The 19,988-nt window shown below is 43.2% G+C and overlaps 1 pseudogene; it reads right to left on the minus strand.

Moving 5' to 3' along the window:
* LOC111964764 (immunoglobulin superfamily member 10-like) overlaps positions 1-19,988 on the minus strand; it is a 28,273-nt pseudogene that overhangs the window by 6,427 nt on the left and 1,858 nt on the right.

Below are 19,988 nucleotides of genomic sequence, written 5' to 3' on the forward strand. Positions count from 1 at the left end.
GGTTTCCCCTCACTCCGCATCTCAAACCATCTCCTCCCTCCGGCTCAGAGACTGACCCATGCAGCTGGATATTCGCATTCGACTAAGAGAGGGAACGGAGAGCACCAACCGCCTCTCTGCCTCTATTCGGTTTTCTGCTGGCACATTTGTCATGTCATGTCCAGTAAAGCCAAGCTCATCAAGTAAGCGGGGGCTGACTGCGTTGAGCCGCTTACTACTCAAGTCTCTCCATAGATTCCTGCTATATCTCGTTCCTCGCTTTCCACGTCCACTACGCTGGACCGGTTCGGTTGCTCTCTGCGAGTGCCTTATAGACTCTGGGGCTAGGGTTGTTTTATGGACGAAGCATGGTGCTCGGGAAACTGACATTCCTCTCAGACAGTTGAGAAATATCCACCGCCCATGTTCGCGCTTACGATGGTTAGTCCTCTTCCCAGCTAGTCAGTGTGAGACACTACCTTTTAACCCCTCACAATCTGTAATCACAGTGAGACTATTTCATTTTTGATTTTTCGTTCACCTTTTGACACCTTGTTGTTTGGTTGGTTCCCTGGGCTAGTATGTCATAACTCGCTTCTTATTTAAGTTGCGATAGTAATTCTATCCTATCCTGAACGTTATTCTTGCTCAATGAAGTGTTTAACCTTTGCAATAGGGGGAGCTGTTAGCATTATTTTTTTTACATTCCAAATAAACTGCCTCCGTACTCCATTCTTGATCGTACAGATGCACCTCTCTAATCGTTATTCTTGATAGATTACAAGCAGTCTATAGTTTCTTATAAGGAGTTGAATTTTGTACTCTGAGTGAGTACAGAACAATTTCTCAGCACTTTTCATGGACAGGTTCAGCATTTCAGAAATTTTTACCCTGATCTGGGGTCTTATAAGGCCACAGTGAATGCTATGAAGGAAACCGACACATACACTAGTTCCTTCCTCTGGTCGTACTGTACGTACATCACTTTCAACTGAAATTCGATGGGCTTCACAGCCATTTAAATGACAAAATGTACAGCGACCCCTCTTCTCAATGTGCGGCTCAGCTTGAGGCCTCACCTGTCTTCGTTCCAAATCGTTTTCTAACCAGGAAATTCTCGTCATGTTTTCATCGTTTATAGTTGTTAAAAAGCATCATTAATGTAGTGAATTTGAACCGTTTTAGCATTTATATCCGTTTCTAGTGCGATGTTAGGAATTTCTGTTGTGTCTCTGAAAGTTTGGAACCACACGTATTAGGGGCGGTCGTTGTGTTGGACATTTCGATGGACAGAGGAAATCTATCCGAACCAAAAGACGTTGTGACGCGAGCGAAACATACTGAGATCGCGAGAGAAGCAGGATAATCGTGCACCAAGACAGGTCTTGATGAGAGCCTAAGAGAGACGACAAAACGGATCCAATAATAAACCGCAAGGAGTTTCAATCTTGTCAATAGATGCGTAGTTCGATCGTAGTTTGGGTGCGATGGTTGCCAGAGTAGATTTATAGTCAACACTCATCTCGGACCGACGACTACATACACTAGGTCTCCTTATCCGCTCCATCGTTTTTGATTGGTGCTCTCATCGACGTCTGCTGCCATGCTAACGTGCATAGAGTGCAGACGCCCTGCCCCCCCTGCCTTCACAGTGTTCTACACAACGTTGGACAAGAGGACTGAGCATTTGATATAACGACTGGAAATGCTCAGGGCGAGAACTGGTCACAAGAACAGAGGAGCTGGTACCGCAAGACGTGACTCTGAATATCGGATATGAATAAGCTCCCATTTTCGTACGGCATCCTGGCGGATAAGACGACTAGTACGAGTTATTGAGTGGTACTCATTGTCTCCAGCTCGCTCTCTCATTTTGCTCCTCAAGAGACGTTCTTCGAAGTGTTTCACGTAAGACGTACACTGGCTGATCATGACGGTAAATAGGTGCGACCAGATCGCCATTGATGTGCCCCGGTTTCTGGTTGCTTCCCTCTGACCTTATAGATTGTTTTGGAGATGAAATCGCGCGTGAAAAAAGACTGACCGGTCGACTTTGTATCACCTTCCGCGAACATAACTTTGACGTGAATTGACTTGGCACCTTCCTGTTCTGGAAAACGGACAGTCTACATGCGGTAGGCTCATTGGAATTTTACTGTTTAACGGCATTACAACTGCATGATCATGTGGCCGTCTCCTTAGCTGAAGGACACGTTGCGAGGAATTGAAAAAAGTGAGCGTCGCATCTCTAGGACACTAATCGATAACACGTTTTAAGAATCACAGTCTTCCCCGCAGACGAAGCAGACGGTAATAAGTCTGTGCGATCGTGGAGGACCATAGGGTGTTAGGAATTGGGAGAAAACGGTCTAGTATAACGACGATACAGGATGTGTTGAGTTATCGGCCTGACTTAGTCTGCCGCATTTTGATTACCGAACAAGTAGCTACAGATAAGCGCGCTGCGCGTTGTTGCACTGTCGCATGAAGTACGACATCACAAGACCTGCCTTGCGAAGTGGAAGCAAGCGTACCGTTTGCTCGAGCATGGGGGGGCCGTTCTATGCTTGCAGAGCTGAGTCACCATCCTGGACCAGATTACTAAGCTTCGATGTTTTACCGAGCTGTAGAGAACAGCGACTCTTAAGACAAGAGGTAATCTAGGAACAAGCGCGCATATGCAGAGCGTCTCAAGTGTGTTGACGTGCTTACAAGTTAACACATGATTCATACATCAAGTTTCTTCTACCAGTAAAGTGCATAAACGCCGACATATCACTGCCGCTTCAGGCCTAGTATGAATCCCCTCGTATGGTCGGTAAGAGGCCACAGATTGAACTAATGGACTGAGATTAAATGCTTTGTCAGCTTCGGGTACATTACTGTTCCCTGTGGCGATAGCAATATCCTAACGTTCGATAGAAGGATGAGATATACATAGCAACCGCCCAATCGGCTTGACGTGCTTTGGCATTATAGTTGTTTTGCTTCAGCCGAAACTTGTGTGATCTCAAAGTATCTTATGCTCTAGTCAATACGTCAATAGGACTCGTCGCCCACCTTTGCACATGCCACTTCTGTCGTTCATTCGCCTATGCTCAAAGGCGGATGGTCCTATCTTCTCCGCGTGATTAATCTACCCCAACATGAACATGGTTATATGCGATTCGACTGTCAATTTCCCTGAGATGGCGGAACATGCTCTGATGTTAGACAAAGTAATGTGCGCTGAGAAGTGGTTGATCATATATCTGTCAAATGGTAGCGCTTGAACTATAATGGACGTCCCACGCCGAATCCCATGGAATTCGTACCATCGAGCACAACGAATTGAAGTGACGTGCGAGGTGAGAAACTAACGAGTGGAATGGGTGCGGAGAGTAAACGATACGTATGGGGAGATTCAAATACTCTCTCTCCTCGCTATGGCCGTGAGTGTATGACCTACATATAAGCATATTGACTTGCGAAGTCAGAGCTGTGTGATGTAGGGTTCATTCCATCGATATGCACCCGAATTACTGTATAATGAAAACGCCGAAATAAGAACCTTGAGACTCGAAGGCCGTGAGAAAGCCGCTTGCAAATCGACTTACCGCTGACTTAGCGAACAGGAGTCTCAATCACTGACACTCCTGGTATCCTTAAGTGGAACTTCGCATCTGTAATCCTCTCTAGCGATAGATGTGAGAAGAGTTACAGAGAGATGATAAGGCCTTCTCTCTCTCTCAGTATGAGCGATCCATAATTTTCTTCCTATTATTAAGAAGCGCTGTGAGTAACATCGCTTACGAAGTTGTGTCTGAAGCCTAATGAATTCTAGTCGAGATGACGGTGTGTGTAAAATGCAGAGTTGAGTCGGTGCGAGAGTGAAACGGGAAACCGAAAGTCATGTTCAGCATGTGTTTTCTCGAATACAGGTCAAACATAATGCTGAAAGATCAAGCTATGAGGGTCGAGTTCTGCTCATCGCAGCTCTGTTTTCGAATCTGTGCTGAAATCCGCGTACCTTCCAATAGCCACGCGGTAAACGGACCTGAGTGTTTTAGAACAGACTGTCTTTCACTCCGTACCCCCCCTCTGTGCGATGACTGAGATCTCCTTACGAAGGTCCACTCTCAGCTCCTAAACCTGGCTCCCTGCAGTGACGTGAGAAGGTCATGTACGACCCCAAGGTGGAAGTGCGATTAAGCGATTCGGCTTAACCGCTATGTGCATTCTATCTCTCCCTCGAGTAATCCAGCTGCAGAGGGCGCAGACAGCTCCCTTCTCCTCACCCAGGGTTTACCGTCGTCCTTCATGCTTAAACAGAATTGTGAAATTCCCGCTCCTCGGCGGGAGTTAGGATGACAAGATTCGCACCTCCGGACGCGTACCTTCCCCTCGGGTGTGAAGTAACAGATAATCGCTACGCGTAGAGACCTCTCCGCTCTCCTGCGTGGCAGGGCCGATCCAGAGGAGTATAGCTCTACCCGAGCGGAGTGTGGTCCCGGAGGAAGGATCGAATACAAACATATAATACCAGACCCCGTTGAGGAGGAAGGAGTTGGCGCTGACCGACTGAAGACCCGGTGCGCAGATCATGATATTCCTCCGGCACTCCTGTCAAATCACCAGGTTCACTCGCTGGAGATAGAGGGGACAGAAGAAACAGGAGGGATAGCAGACATTAACTTGTACGTGCCTTCAGCCACGCCCTGGATCCGGGTGAGTCCCCCCACCCCACACACTAATTAGCATTACCTAGCCTATAGCTTCAAAAGTAGATAGCATAGGATCTAAATATCATTAAATCCACAAGTCCAAGCACCAGATGAAAGATACAGATCTTGTGAATAAAAAGCCCACCATTTCAGATTTTTAAAATGTGTTAAACAAATAATAGTAAATGCGTGTATGCGAGTATGCGTGCGGTAGTTAGCAACAATACACCACTATTCTAACTCCATACAGTTTCTTACTCCTTCAGGTGCTATCACCAATTCGGCTCAACTAAGATTATGTATCACTAAACCCCAAAGATAAAAACCTCTTCAGATGTGACAGTCTGAAACATATTCATGTTTATAGGATTAGTTTTTGTTAGAAAAAAAAAGTGGCATATTTCAGGTTAGAAATCCAGTTCCCTCTGCACCACCATCAACAAATCGACATAAATTACTAGATAGAGCAACGGTAATGGACCAATTTACATCATCATAAAAACATTTCATCAAAGCATAGCAATGAAAGACCCGTTCTTGTTGATTTCAGACCATATTTTCAGATTTTCTAAGCGTTTTCAGCTAGAAAAACAGAAATCTGATAAGTTAGGCATACCACATGAACAAACGTTTCCAGAAAGCACGATTTCCAGCCAAAGAGCGCATTATAACGTATCACCGCCCAAAAGATATTAATTTTTATCCTAACCTTCTAGAATTCGTCCGGATAGACCACTTCCTTTAACATCATTGTTACAAATATACAAATATACGTTTGTTCGAAAAAGGTGCATATGTGTGCGCGTGGTTACACAATAAAAATACTAGGAAAATCAAGCTCCAATATGCCCTCTCTTGACTCATCTATCAGAGTGACTCTAGTTTAATTGAAAGCAATCATTACTTGACTAAAATACAGGGTTTACAGGAATCGGAAGACAAATAGTTCTTAATGCAACCCGATTTACCATACAGGTGGCCAAGTGAAGCTATACCAAACAAATGGGAATGATGCGTTTTAAAAATAATTTCGACAGAAACACGGCTCCTCCTCATCATTAAATAATTGCTCTCCCTTTGAGCTGTTCTTCCATCATATTCTTGGGCAATGTTATCCTTTCTATGTTGATAAACGTCGCGTTTGCGTCGATAGATGTCCTCTTGTCGCTTTGAAATTCCATCACCATACGACCGACTCACCTAAAACGGTGTATGTCCAAACTTTTCCTCAGAACGGCAAACAAAACAGAAATTCCTCCAAATAATCGCATACTAAACGGAATCATTGATATAAAACGGTTTCCAAATTCACTACATTATGATTGTTTTTAACAACCTAATAACGACTGAAAAAACATGACGGGAGAATATTCCTGTTAGAATAAACGATTTTGGAACGAGACAGGTCCGATGGGCCTATCAGCTGAGGCGCACATGAGAAAGAGGGGTCTTCTGTACATTGTGTCATTTATAAATGGCTAGTTGAACGTCCACATCGATATTCATTGAAACGTGATTGACGTACAGACACCAGTAGGTAAGGACAGTTAGGCAGTGCTCGGTTCCTTCATAGCATTCACTCTCTTTCCCAGATCAGAGGTAAATTTCTGAAAATCTGAACACATAGATCATGAAAAGTGCTGGTAGAATTGTTCTGTACCATCAGAAACAAAATTTGTCAACTCCTATAGAAAACTAGAGGACTGTTTGCGTATCCAATAATAACAATAATATGCTATTGTACGATCAAGAAATTGAGTACGAGCAGTGTTAATTTGGGAATGTAAAAAAAAAAAATATGTGCTAACAGCTCCCCCTATTGACAAAAGGTTAAACACTTCACATGACAAGAAACGTTCCAAGGATAGGATAGAAATTATCAGTCCAATATATAAGGATTATGACATTACTAGCCAGGGATGACCCAAACACAGGTGTAAAAGGTGAACGAAAAATCAAAATGAAATAGTCTCACTGTGATTACCAGATACTGTGAGGGTTAAAGGTAGTGTCTCACATCTGATACTGGGAAGAGGACTACCATCTAAGGCGAACATGGGCGTGGATTTCTCTAACTGTCTGAGGAATGTCATGTTTCCGAGCCCATGCTTCGTCCATAAAACAACCCTCAGCCCCAGAGTCTTCCAGCTGCAGGAAGCAGCCGGTCCAGCGTAGATGGACCGACAAGGTAGTACAGGATCTTGATGGAGAGACTTGAGTAGTAGCGCTCACCAGTAGCCCTCCGCTTACTGATGAGCTCTGGCCTTTTACTGGACATGACATGACAAAATGTCCAGCAGAACCGCAATAGAGGCAAAGGCGGTTGGTGATTCTCCGTTCCCTCTCCTTAGTCGAGATGCGAATACCTCCCAGCTGCATGGGCTCAGTCTCTGAGCCGGGGAGGAGATGGTTGAGATGCGGAGAGGGAAACACCGTTAACGCGAGCTCTCCTCCACGAGCTCCGTGACGAAGATCTACCCGTCGTTCTATAAGATGGCGAGTGCAATCAAAGAGTCCACGCTGGAAGAACCTCCCGGGAGAGAATCTCATCCTTAACCTCAGCGTGGAGTCCCTCCAGAAAACAAGCGAGCAACGCCGGCTCGTTCCAGTCACTGAGGCAGCAAGAGTGCGAAACTCTATAGAGTAATCCGTTATGGATCGATCACCTTGACATAGGGAAGCCGGACCCTGAAGCCTCCTTCCCAAAACTGAACGATCAAAAACCCGTATCATCTCCTCTTTTAAGTTCAGATAATCGATAGAACACTCAGCCCTTGCCTCCCAGATGGCTGTGCCCCACTCCCGAGCCCGACCAGTAAGGATGATATGACGTTCGATCCGAGCTCTCTGTCTTGAGTACGTGTTGGGCTGGAGAGAGAACACAATACACACTGGGTGAGAAAGGAGCGACACTCAGTGGGCTGCCCAGAGTAACAAGGTGGGTATTAACCCTAGGTTCCGGAGACTTGGAAGACCAGGAAGTATCTGGTGGCACGAGACGAAGACTCTGAAACTGTCCAGAGAGATCGGAGACCTGAGCGGCCAGGGTTTCAACGCGATGACGAGCAGCAAACAATTCCTGCTCGTGTCTGCCGAGCATGCTCCCTGGAACTCACGGCAGTGTTGCGAGAATCCGTAGTCGCTGGGTCCATTCTTGGTCGGATTCTTCTGTTATGCTGATTAATGCGGACCCAAAAGCGACTTAAAGAAACAGAGTCTTTATTCCAGGCAAAAACACGACAGGGCGGAACAAGGACGCAGGACAGCAAACAATCAAACAAGAATCCGACAAGACAGGAGCGGAAAACAGAGGAGAAATAGGGACTCTAATCAGAGATAGGGGACAGGTGTGAAAGAGTAAATGAGGTCATTAGGAGAATGAGAAAACAGCTGGGAGCAGGAACGGAACGATAGAGAGAGAGAGGCGAGAGGGAGAGAGGAGGAGGAGAGAGAGAGAGAGAAAAGGGGGAAAGAACCTAATAAGACCAGCAGAGGGAAGCACAGGGACAAGACATGAAAAATAAATGACAAAACATGACAGGAATGGTTGATTTGCAGTGGAAGAATGTGCAAAGTAGAGATAGAATAATGGGGTGCAAAGGAGCAAAATAAATAAATACAGTAGGGAAAGAGGTAGTTGTTTGGGCTAATTATAGAATGGGCTATGTACAGGTGCAGTAATCTGTGAGCTGCTTTGACAGCTGGTGCTTAAAGCTAGTGAGGGAGATAAGTGTTTCCAGTTTCAGAGATTTTTGTAGTTCGTTCCAGTCATTGGCAGCAGAGAACTGGAAGGAGAGGTGGCCAAAGGAAGAATTGGTTTGGGGTAACCAAAGAGATATACCTGCTGGAGCGTGTGCTACCGGTGGGTGCTGCTATGGTGACCAGCGAGCTGAGATAAGGGGGGACTTTACCTAGCAGGTCTTGTAGATGACCTGGAGCCAGTGGGTTTGGCGACGAGTATGAAGCGAGGCCCACGCCAACGAGAGCGTACAGGTCGCAGTGGTGGGTAGTATATGGGGCTTTGGTGACAAAACGGATGGCACTGTGATAGACTGCATCCAATTTATTGAGTAGGGTATTGGAGGCTATTTTGTAAATGACATCACCGAAGTCGAGGATTGGTAGGATGGTCAGTTTTACAAGGGTATGTTTGGCAGCATGAGTGAAGGATGATTTGTTGCGGAATAGGAAGCCAATTCTAGATTTAACTTTGGATTGGAGATGTTTGATGTGAGTCTGGAAGGAGAGTTTACAGTCTAACCAGACACCTAGGTATTTGTAGTTGTCCACATATTCTAAGTCAGAGCCGTCCAGAGTAGTGATGTTGGACAGGCGGGCAGGTGCAGGCAGCGATCGGTTGAAGAGCATGCATTTASTTTTACTTGTATTTAAGAGCAATTGGAGGCCAYGGAAGGAGAGTYGTATAGCATTGAAGCTCGCCTGGAGGGTTGTTAACACAGTGTCCAAAGAAGGGCCAGAAGTATACAGAATGGTGTCGTCTGCGTAGAGGTGGATCAGAGACTCACCAGCAGCAAGAGCGACATCATTGATGTATACAGAGAAGAGAGTCGGTCCAAGAATTGAACCCTGTGGCACCCCCATAGAGACTACCAGAGGCCTGGACAACATTCTCACAAAGGTGTTTTATTTGTCCAGGTGGGAAAGGGCAGTGTGGAGTGCGATTGAGATTACGTCATCTGTGGATCTGTTGGGGTAGTATGTGAATTGGAGTGGGTCTAGGGTATCTGGGAGGATGCTGTTGATGTGAGCCATGACCAGCCTTTCAAAGCACTTCATGGCTACCAATGTGAGTGCTACGGGGTGGTATTCATTTAGACAGGTTACCTTCACTTCCTTGGGTACAGGTACTATGGTAGTCAGCTTGAAACATATAGGTAGACTCAGTCAGGGAGAGGTTGAAAATGTCAGTGAAGACACTTGCCAGTTGGTCCGCGCATGCTTTGAGTACACGTCCTGGCAATCCATCTGGCCCCACGGCTTTGTGAATGTTGACCTGTTTAAAGGTCTTGCTCACATCGGCTACGGAGAGCATTATCACACAGTCCTCCAGAACAGCTGGTGCTCTCGTGCCTGCTTCAGTGTTGCTTGCCTCCAAGCGAGCATAAAAGGCATTTCACTCGTCTGGTAGGCTCACGTCACTGCGCAGCTCGCGTCTGGGTTTCCCTTTGTAGTCTTTAATAGTTTTCAAGCCCTGCCACATCCGACGAGCGTCAGAGCCGGTGTTATATGATTCAATCTTAATTCTGTATTGAAGCTTTGCTTGTTTGATGGTTCGTCTGAGGGCATAGTGGGATTTGTTGAAAGCTTCCGGATTAGTGTCCCGCTCCTTGAAAGCGGCAGCTCTAGCCTTTAGCTAGATGCAAATGTTGCCTGTAATCCATGGCTTCTGGTTGGGATATATACGTACGGTCACAGTGAGGACGACGTTGTCGGTACATTTATTGATGAAGCCGCTGACTGAGGTGGTATACTCCTCAATGCCATTGGATGAATCCCGGAACATATTCCAGTCTGTGCTAGCAAAACAGTCCTGTAGCGTAGCATCTGCGTCACCTCACCACTTCCGTATTGAGCGAGTGACTGGTACTTCCTGCTTTAGTTTTTGCTTGTAAGCAGGAATCAGGAGGATATAATTATTGTCAGATTTGCCAAATGGAGGGCGGGGCAGAGCTTTGTATGGAGTTTTTTCCCCCCTGGTTGCACATGTGACATGCTGGTAAAATTTTTGTAAAACTGATTTAAGTTTGCCTGCATTAAAGCCCCCGTTCACTAGGCCTGCTGCTTCTGGATGAGCATTTTGTTGTTTGCTTATGGCCTTATACAGCTGGTTGAGTGCGGTATTAGTGCCAGCATCGGTCTCTGGTGGTAAATACACGGCTATGAATAATATAGAGAATAGAGAAAGAGATCTCTCTTGTTAGATAGTGTGGTCTACAGCTTATCATAAGGTACTCTGCCTCAGGCGAGCAATACCTCGAGACTTCTTTAATATAAGACATCGCGCACCAGCTGTTATTGACAAAAAGACACACCCCCACCCCTCGTAGCATTTCTGTTCTGCCGGTGCATGGAAAATCCTGCCATGTCGTGTCGTCGCCGTGTCGTCGTTCTGCCACGACTCGGGGAAACATAAGATATTATAGTTCTTAATGTCCAGTTGGTAGGATAATCAGAATCGTAGGTCATCAGTTTTATTTTCCAATAATTGCATGTTAGCAAGTAGAACGGAAATAGTGGGAGTTTACTCGCTCCCCTACGGATTCTCAGAAGGCAGCCCGATCTGTGTCCCTTTTTCCTTTGTCTTTTCTTCACGCAAATGACAGAGATTTGGGCCTGTTTCCGGTAGAGCAGTATATCCTTCTCATCATGGTATATTCTTCCAGTTTGTGGTGAGTAATCGCTGTTCTGATGTCCAGAAGTTATTTTCGGTCATAAGAGACGGTAGCAGCAACAATATGTTCAAAATAAGTTACAAACAATGCAAAAAAACAGCACAATTGGTTAGCCATCCTCTTCGGCGCCATCTTATCCATTCCCGCAGATGACCTCGTGGCCAGAACGCGTGCCGCTGTCGTCCATCTGGAGGGTGTTGTTGATCATGGTTCCATCAGGGAGGCTCCAGGACATCTCTGGGTCAGGGAGGCCTGAGGCAACACAGTCCACTGGAAGTTCTCCCCGTAGGTCACCCTCTTCTGGGCTGTGCCCAGGTGTTCGATCTTAGGTGGTGTCATGAGCATCTCCACCTGGAACAGCTCCATGTCCTCACCGTTGGTGCTGGAAAATACACAGGTAGTTGCCTCTTTCCATTTCAGTCAGCTGTAGGATCCGTAAGGTTCCATTGGAGAACACAGTGACAGGTCTCTCAGGGCCAGGGGCAGAGCCAGAGGAGTGTGCCACCCCAGAATTTCATTCGCTACTGTCAGTTTGATGCTGATTGACATCTCATTTCACCTCTTGTTGAAAGAAGCATTTATTTTGACGTTCGGTGGCGCATTTCTCAAATCGAGGATGAGGAAGAGAGAATATTAACGTTGGTTGCGAGATACAGAAGAATAAGAAGAACATACAGAAGTAGAAGAGAGAATTTTCCCACAGCTTCACAAGCTCTTTTAGCGATTGGCATAAGCATCATATTTGAAGTAAGTTTAAAGGTTTAGCATATCGGGTTTAGGTTTCCTGAACAACCTTTACGAAAGTTGAGTCGCTGTGTAAGTTAACATTAGACCTTTTGGCTCCATTAACAGACAGTTAATCAGATAAGAGAGGCCGGTTCCCAATTTAGCTTAACATTATGTTTACATCTGTGCTAGTAATACACGCATATACAGTGCAGTGTCATAAGTTACAGTATACAAATGTTTAGCTAATGTGGGGTAACTAGTAGGCTACAGCTGTCAGTGTTCAGCAAGTTAACATTCAGCAATTTGAAATCCATTAACTCAGTTCAATTTTCGAACTTGAACTCAAAACGAACAATTCTTATTATCAATCTGTTAACGTTACTCAAAAGACTACCACAATTTGCAGATAGCCTGTTTGCTATCGTAAAGGTGTAAGAAATTACAGCTTTCTAAGTTACTTACTGCAGAGTAGGGCTAGCCATGATCTAACTAGTAACATAGGCTGGTAGTTGATTTTAAGGTACAGTTATGATAATGGGGATTGTAATTAAGATTGAGATTGGACCTAAAATGTGGGTGAATGCTTAGATGTAACCATAGACAGTCTTATTTTTGCATAGTGTCAATTAAACATGAAAAGAAAGGGAGAGATACTTCTGTTCCAAAAGGACCCAATGGTAGGCCAGGCCTATACTTTAAACTACACATTTTAGTTAGCAGCTGTTAGTATTTAATCTTGTGGATCCCTTAATTATACATTTACATAGAGATATGACACATTATTTAACGTGTATTTCAGACATTTCAAGATCCAGAGAAGAGGGTCCTGTATAGCCGTGTTAGAAAACATTTCCCAGAACTCAGCATGGTACTAGGTAAAGGGCTTTCAACAGCTCCTGGTATAGGGACAATTCATGGCTTGAATATTCTGTAAGTCAAGATTCAACTTATTGTTTTGCCTGTAGGCATTTTTCTCTGCCTTTCCTCTTCTTTCCACCTGAATCTGCCTTCACATTTTTGTAACTGGAAAAAGGCGCTGTTTAAAACTTCTTGCCACTAGGGGGGTGCCATTTCGACATAGTCCAAATTCGTCTCCAAATTAAACTGCCTCGTACTCAATTCTTGCTCGTACAATATGCATATTATTATTACTATTGGATAGAAAACACTCTCTAGTTTCTAAAACCCTTTGAATTATGTCTGTGGGTGAAACAGAACTCGACTTAGAGCAATTTTCCTATGTGTATGTCAGAATTCAGAATTGTACTGGCTGTTCTGAGACCTGTGTATTAATTTGCCTGTCCTCTATTGGTTGGGATGCACTGCATACGCCTTCCCCTGGGTGTCAGCGAATAGAGAGACTTGAAATGGAGTCTCTGAGTAGTTCCCAAAGGTTATAAATTGATTGGAATCACGGTGGCCATTCTTTTGGATCTTCGCTCGGGCGCAAAGAGGAGCTTTGCGTATCGTTGTGGAAGCTCTGGTTTTAGCTCCTTAGATAATTCCGGTCATGTTTTTATTCGATATAAGCTTTAAAGACATCATAATCTTGTTATTTTGAACCAAATTATTTCAGTTTATATCAGTTTATTGCGATTTTCTGGCATTTCTTTGTGACGCACTTTCAAGAGTTGGACACTTTTCCTGTACATGCCGAACGTTAGTGGCCATTTCGACAGGACAAGAGGACAGCTTTCGACCAAAAGACGATTAGACCGGAGAAAGGACACATTGCCCAAGATTCTGATGGAAGCTCAGCTAATAGTAAGAACTATTTATGCTGATAAATCGTTRTTCTGTTGARAAATGKTAAACGCATAAGCTGCCATTTTTTTGGGGGTAGCTTCGCTTTGGCGCAACTTGTATTGCGCAGTAAGGTTAATTTAAAAAATGTAATTCAGCGATTGCATTAAGAACTAATTTGTCTTTCAAATGCTGTCCACGCTGTATTTTTTAGTCAAGTTTATSATTATTTAATGATTAGACTAAGTCACTCTCYAAGATGGCGCCCGACATTTTCTGCCCAGTTTAGSYACTTTTSTCATTGTATAACCACGATTTKTGWKGCTAAATATGCACATTTTCGAACAAACTCTATATGCATTGTGTAATATGATGTTACAGGACTGTCATCTGAAGAATTCTGAGAAGGTTAGTGAAAAAATGTATATATTTTGGTGGCGATAACGTTATCGCCCCTTTTGCATTGATTCAATGCTGGGGTGATGTTAGCTCATGTGGTATGCTAATATAACGATATATTGTGTTTTCGCTGTAAAACACTTAGAAAATCTGAAATATTGTCTGGATTCACAAGATCTGTGTTTTTCAATTGCTGTATGCTGTGTATTTTTCAGAAATGTTTTAAGATGAGTAATTAGGTAATACACGTTGCTCTCTGTAGTTATTCTAGTCGCTTTGGGTGAGTTTTGTGATAGTGGCTGCAATGTAGAACTGTGATTTATACCTGAAAAATGCACATTTTTCTAAAAAAACATATGCTATACCATAAATATGTTATCAGACTGTCATCTTATGAAGTGTTTCTTGGTTATGTGCTATATATATCTTTTATTTAGTCGAATTAGTGATAGCTACTGATGGAGTAAAAAAATGGTGGAGTAAAAAAAGTGGTGTCTTTTGCTATGGTGGTTAGCTAATAGAAATACATATTTGTCTTCCCTGTAAAACATTTAAAAAATCGGAAATGATGGCTGGATTCACAAGATCTGTATCTTTCATTTGGTGTCTTGGACTTGTGATTTCATGAACATTTGATTATATGATATCCTGTCGCTTTAGGCTAGGCTATGCTAGTCAGCTTTTTTGATGGGGGGATCCCGGATCCGGGTTTGTGACTCGTGAAAGGTTAATTAAAGATTCTGGGTTTAAGCTCCATTCGAAGGCAGAGCATCATATCAATGCTATGTATGCTTGGAATCAGCATAAAAGGGCTATTGACAGCAACTCATCAATGTTAGATGTCATAAATGAGGACCGGAAAAATAAAGTGGAGGAAAACTGTACTTACATTAAAACAATTGCAGATGTGCTCCTGTTAACCTCTTTGCGCACAGATCCCTTTAGCGGGATCATTTTCCTAAACAACCGCTGAATTGCAAGGTGCCAAATTCAAAAATATTACAAAAAATATTTATAATCATGAAATCACAAGTAAAATATACCAAAACACAGCTTAGCTTGTTGTTAATCCACCTATCGTGTCAGATTTTGAAAATATGCTTTACAGCGAAAGCAATCTAAGTGTTTGTGAGTGTATCAGTCAATGCTAGAACAGCTAGCCCAAATTAGCATGGTCACGAAAGTCAGAAAAGCAATAAAATTAATTGCTTACCTTTGATAATTTTTGGATGTTTGTACTCACGAGACTCCCAGTTACACAATAAATGTTATTTTGTTCGATAAATATTAGTTTTATAACAAAAAACGCGATTTGGGTTGCGCGTTATGTTCAGAAAACCACAGCCACGTTCCGTTCGACGAAAATTCCAAAAAGTATCCGTAATGTTCGTAGAAACATGTCAAATGTTTTTTATAATCAATCCTCAAGTTGTTTTAACATACAGAATCGATAATTTTAAATCGGACCGTAACCTATTCAATAAAAGAGAGAAAGAAAAATGTTGAGCTACCCCTCTCGCGCGCAGGAACTAATCAAAGGACACCTGACTAGTTTTGAAAAATCTTGCTCATTTTTCAAAATAAAAGTCTGAAACTATGTCTAAAGCCTGGTCACGCCTGAGGAAGCCATTGGGAAATGAATCTGGTTGATACCCCTTTAAATGGAAGAGGGACAGGCAATGAAACACAGATTTAAAAAAAATAAAAAAATAACTTCCGGGTTAGATTTCCTCAGGTTTTCGCCTGCAAAATCAGTTTTGTTATACTCACAGACAATATTTTGACAGTCTTGGAAACTTTGGAGTGTTTTCTATCCTAATCTGTAAATTATATGCATATTCTACGATCTGGGCCTGAGAAATAGTCCGTTTACCTTGGAACGTTATTAAAAAAAAAATCTGACCCCTAGCGCCAAGACTGCCACTCAAAATATAGCGCACAGAGGTCATAGAGAGTCTGACTCTCACAACAAGGGTCATTTTTTGACAATCTAAGAAGCATGACCCTCATGCCCTCTCCGTGCTTCTACACCTGCATTGCTTGCTGTTGGGGTTTTAGGCTGGGTTTCTGTACAGCACTTTGAGATATCAGCTGATGTAAGAAGGGCTATATAAATACATTTGATAAATTTGATTCATAGAGAAAAGGATGAATGCATGTGGCAATGCTAAGTACACAAGCCACCAAATCCAGAACAAAGTTCTTGAGGGCTTAGCTGAGATGGTTCAAAGTGAAATAATAAGAGAAGTAAAAGAAAGTTACGTTTTTAGTGTAAATGCAGATAAAACCAAAGATTTAAAGAAAAAATAACACGTCTTTAGTTGTGAGGTACTTTCACAACGGGGCCATCCACAAAGCTTTTTACACTTTCAGTCAGCTGAAAGCTTAGATGCAGCAGGTCTCACAAAAATGATAATTGACTGCCTTGAAAAACATTGTGTGGACTACAGAAATAATCTTGTGGGGCAAGGTTATGACGGTGCATCCGTCATGAGCGGAAACCATTCTGGTGTGTCTGCACGGATTAAAAACAGTGCAAGATTTGCATTTTATGTGCACCGTAATGCACATTGTTTGAATTTGGTTCTTGTCAATGCTGTAAAATCAGTGTCTGAGGCAGTTAACTTTTTTGCTCTCCTGCAGAAGCTTTATAACTTTGTATCTGGCTCGTGCGTTCATCTCAAGCGGCTTGCAGTTCAGAAAGAGCTTTGTCCACAGCTGCAGCCCAGGGAACTACAGAGACTTGGCATGCCGTAATCTGAGGGACATGCTTCCAGCAGCTTCCAGCAGTTCTGACAGTGCTACAGGATATCACACTTGAAAATAGTGGTGATAGATCAGTGGAGGCAAGGGGCCTTCTTTCTCAGATTTACATTTGATAGGACTTTTGGTTACCCTTTGTAAAGTGCTTGGTGATGCCAAATGTCTTTCTGACATGCTCCAATCACTATGGAAAGAGGTTGAAGAGATTAGAGAGCACTGCAAAATAAGTGTACAAACAGTGTGTAAAACACAGCCTAAAACAAGCTTAAGATTTCACAACTCATTGATGAGCACTGTTAGACAGAAAAATAGTGACCAAAGTGATGGTGAGAGCTTCCAAAGAGCTATCTTTCATCAGGTGCTTGACAGTCTCACAGCTGAGCTACAGAGGCGTTTTTCAAAGAAGAATTGCGAGATAATGCAAGGGGTCCAGTCTCTCAACCCAAAGAGTACAACATTCTTGAATGAGGAGCCTCTGTTTGCCTTTGCTCAGAACTTTGAGTCAGATTTAGAGGACCTCAAACATGAGGTTAATCAAACCAAGCGGCTTCTTGATAGGAGAGAGAAAGTGGAAGGGACTTTTGTTTCTAGAACCTTAAAAAGAGGTCTTCCATGAGCTATTTAGACGTAAGATTTCTGTTACACCAATCAGTAGTGCTTTTTGCGAGAGAATCTTCTCAGCTTTAAAGCTGATTAAAACCCATCTTAGGACAATGTTTGATGACAGGTTAAGTCACCTTGGAATTCTCAGTGTTGAGTCAAGGAGGGCACGCTCCATTAACATGGATGAGTTTGTGAAACATTTTGCCAGTTCTCACCAGAACCGCAGAATTATGCTGTTTTAAATCTACCTAGGATAATTTGGCACTTAGGCGGTACGTCTGGTCCTGATTAAAACCTGCACTGTGTACTACCTAGTACACTGACAATCAGAAATCATAAATCCAAAGGGGTATCATGTCACAGATTAAATTTGGTCTTGATTAGGCCAATTCCAAAACTTTTCTTTGCTCTTAGTTAACATACCGTAATTGAGTATAAATATGATATTGTAAGTTTGTAATATTGATGGGCACAAACTATTAAAATTTTTCAAGTCCATTTCTGCTTGATACCTGGTATGTCAAATTGCAGTGTTTTTTTTTGTACATTTACTTTTTTGTAAGTACACTATTCAATTTATGTAACACACAAATGCTATCTTATCTCATTGGTGCTTGAGCTTTATTTGCTGGAAATATTTTGGATGTTTAACACTTATAGACCTAGATTATATATTAATTTAAAACAGAGTGACCCATGTCTCTCGTGTGTGTGAGAAAGAAATTGAGCTGCAGTTCCGAGGTAGAGACACTGACTATTCATAGTATGTTAAAGGATTCTAGTGAAGTAACCCTTTTGGACCACACTATCTGCCACATTGAAGAACTCCGGGTGTAACGACTTTCTTCCTGGGATGAAGGAGAGGACCAAAATGCAGCGCGGTTAGTGTTCAACATGTTTAATTTGACAATAAACGGTGAACACTTACAACAATACAAAAACAACAAACGTGAAAGCCGAGACAGTCCTATCTGGTGCAGAACACAAACACAGAGACAGGAAACAATCACCCACAAAATCCCAACACCAAACAAGCCTCCTATATATGATTCTCAATCAGGGACAACGATTACCAGCTGCCTCTGATTGAGAACCATATTAGGCTGGACACAGAAACAGACAAACTAGACACACAACATAGAATTCCCACCCAGCTCACGTCCTGACCAACACTAAACAAGCAAAACACATAATAACTCTGGTCAGGACGTTACACCGGGTTAAGTGAATTATCACTTTTACCTCTAATCAGCAGTCATAGATTTTGTCAAGGGTCTCTCTGTCATTCATGCTCCTTAGATGCCAGGTTAGGGTTACACACTCATTTTCTGTCATGGTCTATGGACGCCCTGAAGTAGCCTTGGCCACCCCATGTATAAATATAAATTTGACTTCCGAATGTCTTATGAAATCATTTAGCTTAATTAATAAGTATAACAATTCGTCAGCTCTCTGATACCTAATCAATTTCAGCACAGTGTCTTATTTTTATAGGAAAACTGCCATATAGGTTTGATTACTAGCATGGGGGAGTTGCCTGTAGCTGGACAGTGCAGGTACAAAGTGGAGCCATACATGGCTTTGATTCTGTTCTGTTGGGTGGGGTGGTGTGACTGTCGCGGGCTGGGGATTTCCTGTCTGCCGTCCAGGTGCAGAGCTCTCCTGGCTGCACCGACAGCGTTAGTCACAGAGCAATCATCAAGTTTGCAGATGACACAACAGTAGTAGGCTTGATTACCAACGATGATGAGACAGCCTACAGGGAGGAGGTGAGGGCTCTGGGAGTGTGGTGCCTGGAAAACAACCTCTCACTCAACGTCAACAAAGGAGATGATCGTGGAATTCAGGAAACAGCAGAGGGTACATTGACGGGACTGCAGTGGAGAAGGTGGAAAGCTTCAAGTTCCTTGGCGTACACATAACTGACAAACTGACAGTGTAGCGAAGAAGGCGCATCAGAGCCTAAGTGTGGCTTGTCACCGAAAACTCTCACAAACAGATGCACAATTGAAAGCATCCTGTCGGCTGCATCACCGCCTGGTACGACAACTGTATCACCCGTAACCGCAAGGCTCTCCAGAGGGTGGTGCGGTCTGCCCAACACATTTACCGGGGACAAACTAGCTGTCCTCCAGGACACCTACAMCACCCGATGTCACAGGAAGGCAAAAAAGATCATCAAGGACAATAACCACCCGAGCCACTATCTGTTCACGCCGCTTCCATCCAAAAGGCGAGGTCAGTACAGGTGCATCAAAGCTGGGACAGATAGATTTAAAAACAGCATCTATCTCAATGCCATCAGATTGTTTAACAGCCACCACTAGCACAAAGAGACGGCTGCCTACCTACAGACTTGATATCATTGGCACTTTAATAAATGGGACGCTAGTCACTTTAATAATGCCACTTAAGAATGTTTACATATCTCGCATTACTCTTCTCATGTATATACTGTATTATCCTTCACTATCTATTCTTTACTATTTTGCATCTTAGCTGCTCTGTCACTGCTCATCCATATATTTTATACTTATATATTCTCATCCCATTCCTTTACTAGATTGTGTGTATTAGGTTTTGTTGTGGAATTGTTAGATATTACCTGTTAGATACTGCTGCACTGTCGGATCTAGAAGCATAAGCATTTCACTAC

The sequence above is a fragment of the Salvelinus sp. IW2-2015 genome, linkage group LG6.1 (assembly GCF_002910315.2).
Source record: "Salvelinus sp. IW2-2015 linkage group LG6.1, ASM291031v2, whole genome shotgun sequence".
In the NCBI taxonomy this organism is placed as follows: Eukaryota; Metazoa; Chordata; class Actinopteri; order Salmoniformes; family Salmonidae; genus Salvelinus; species Salvelinus sp. IW2-2015.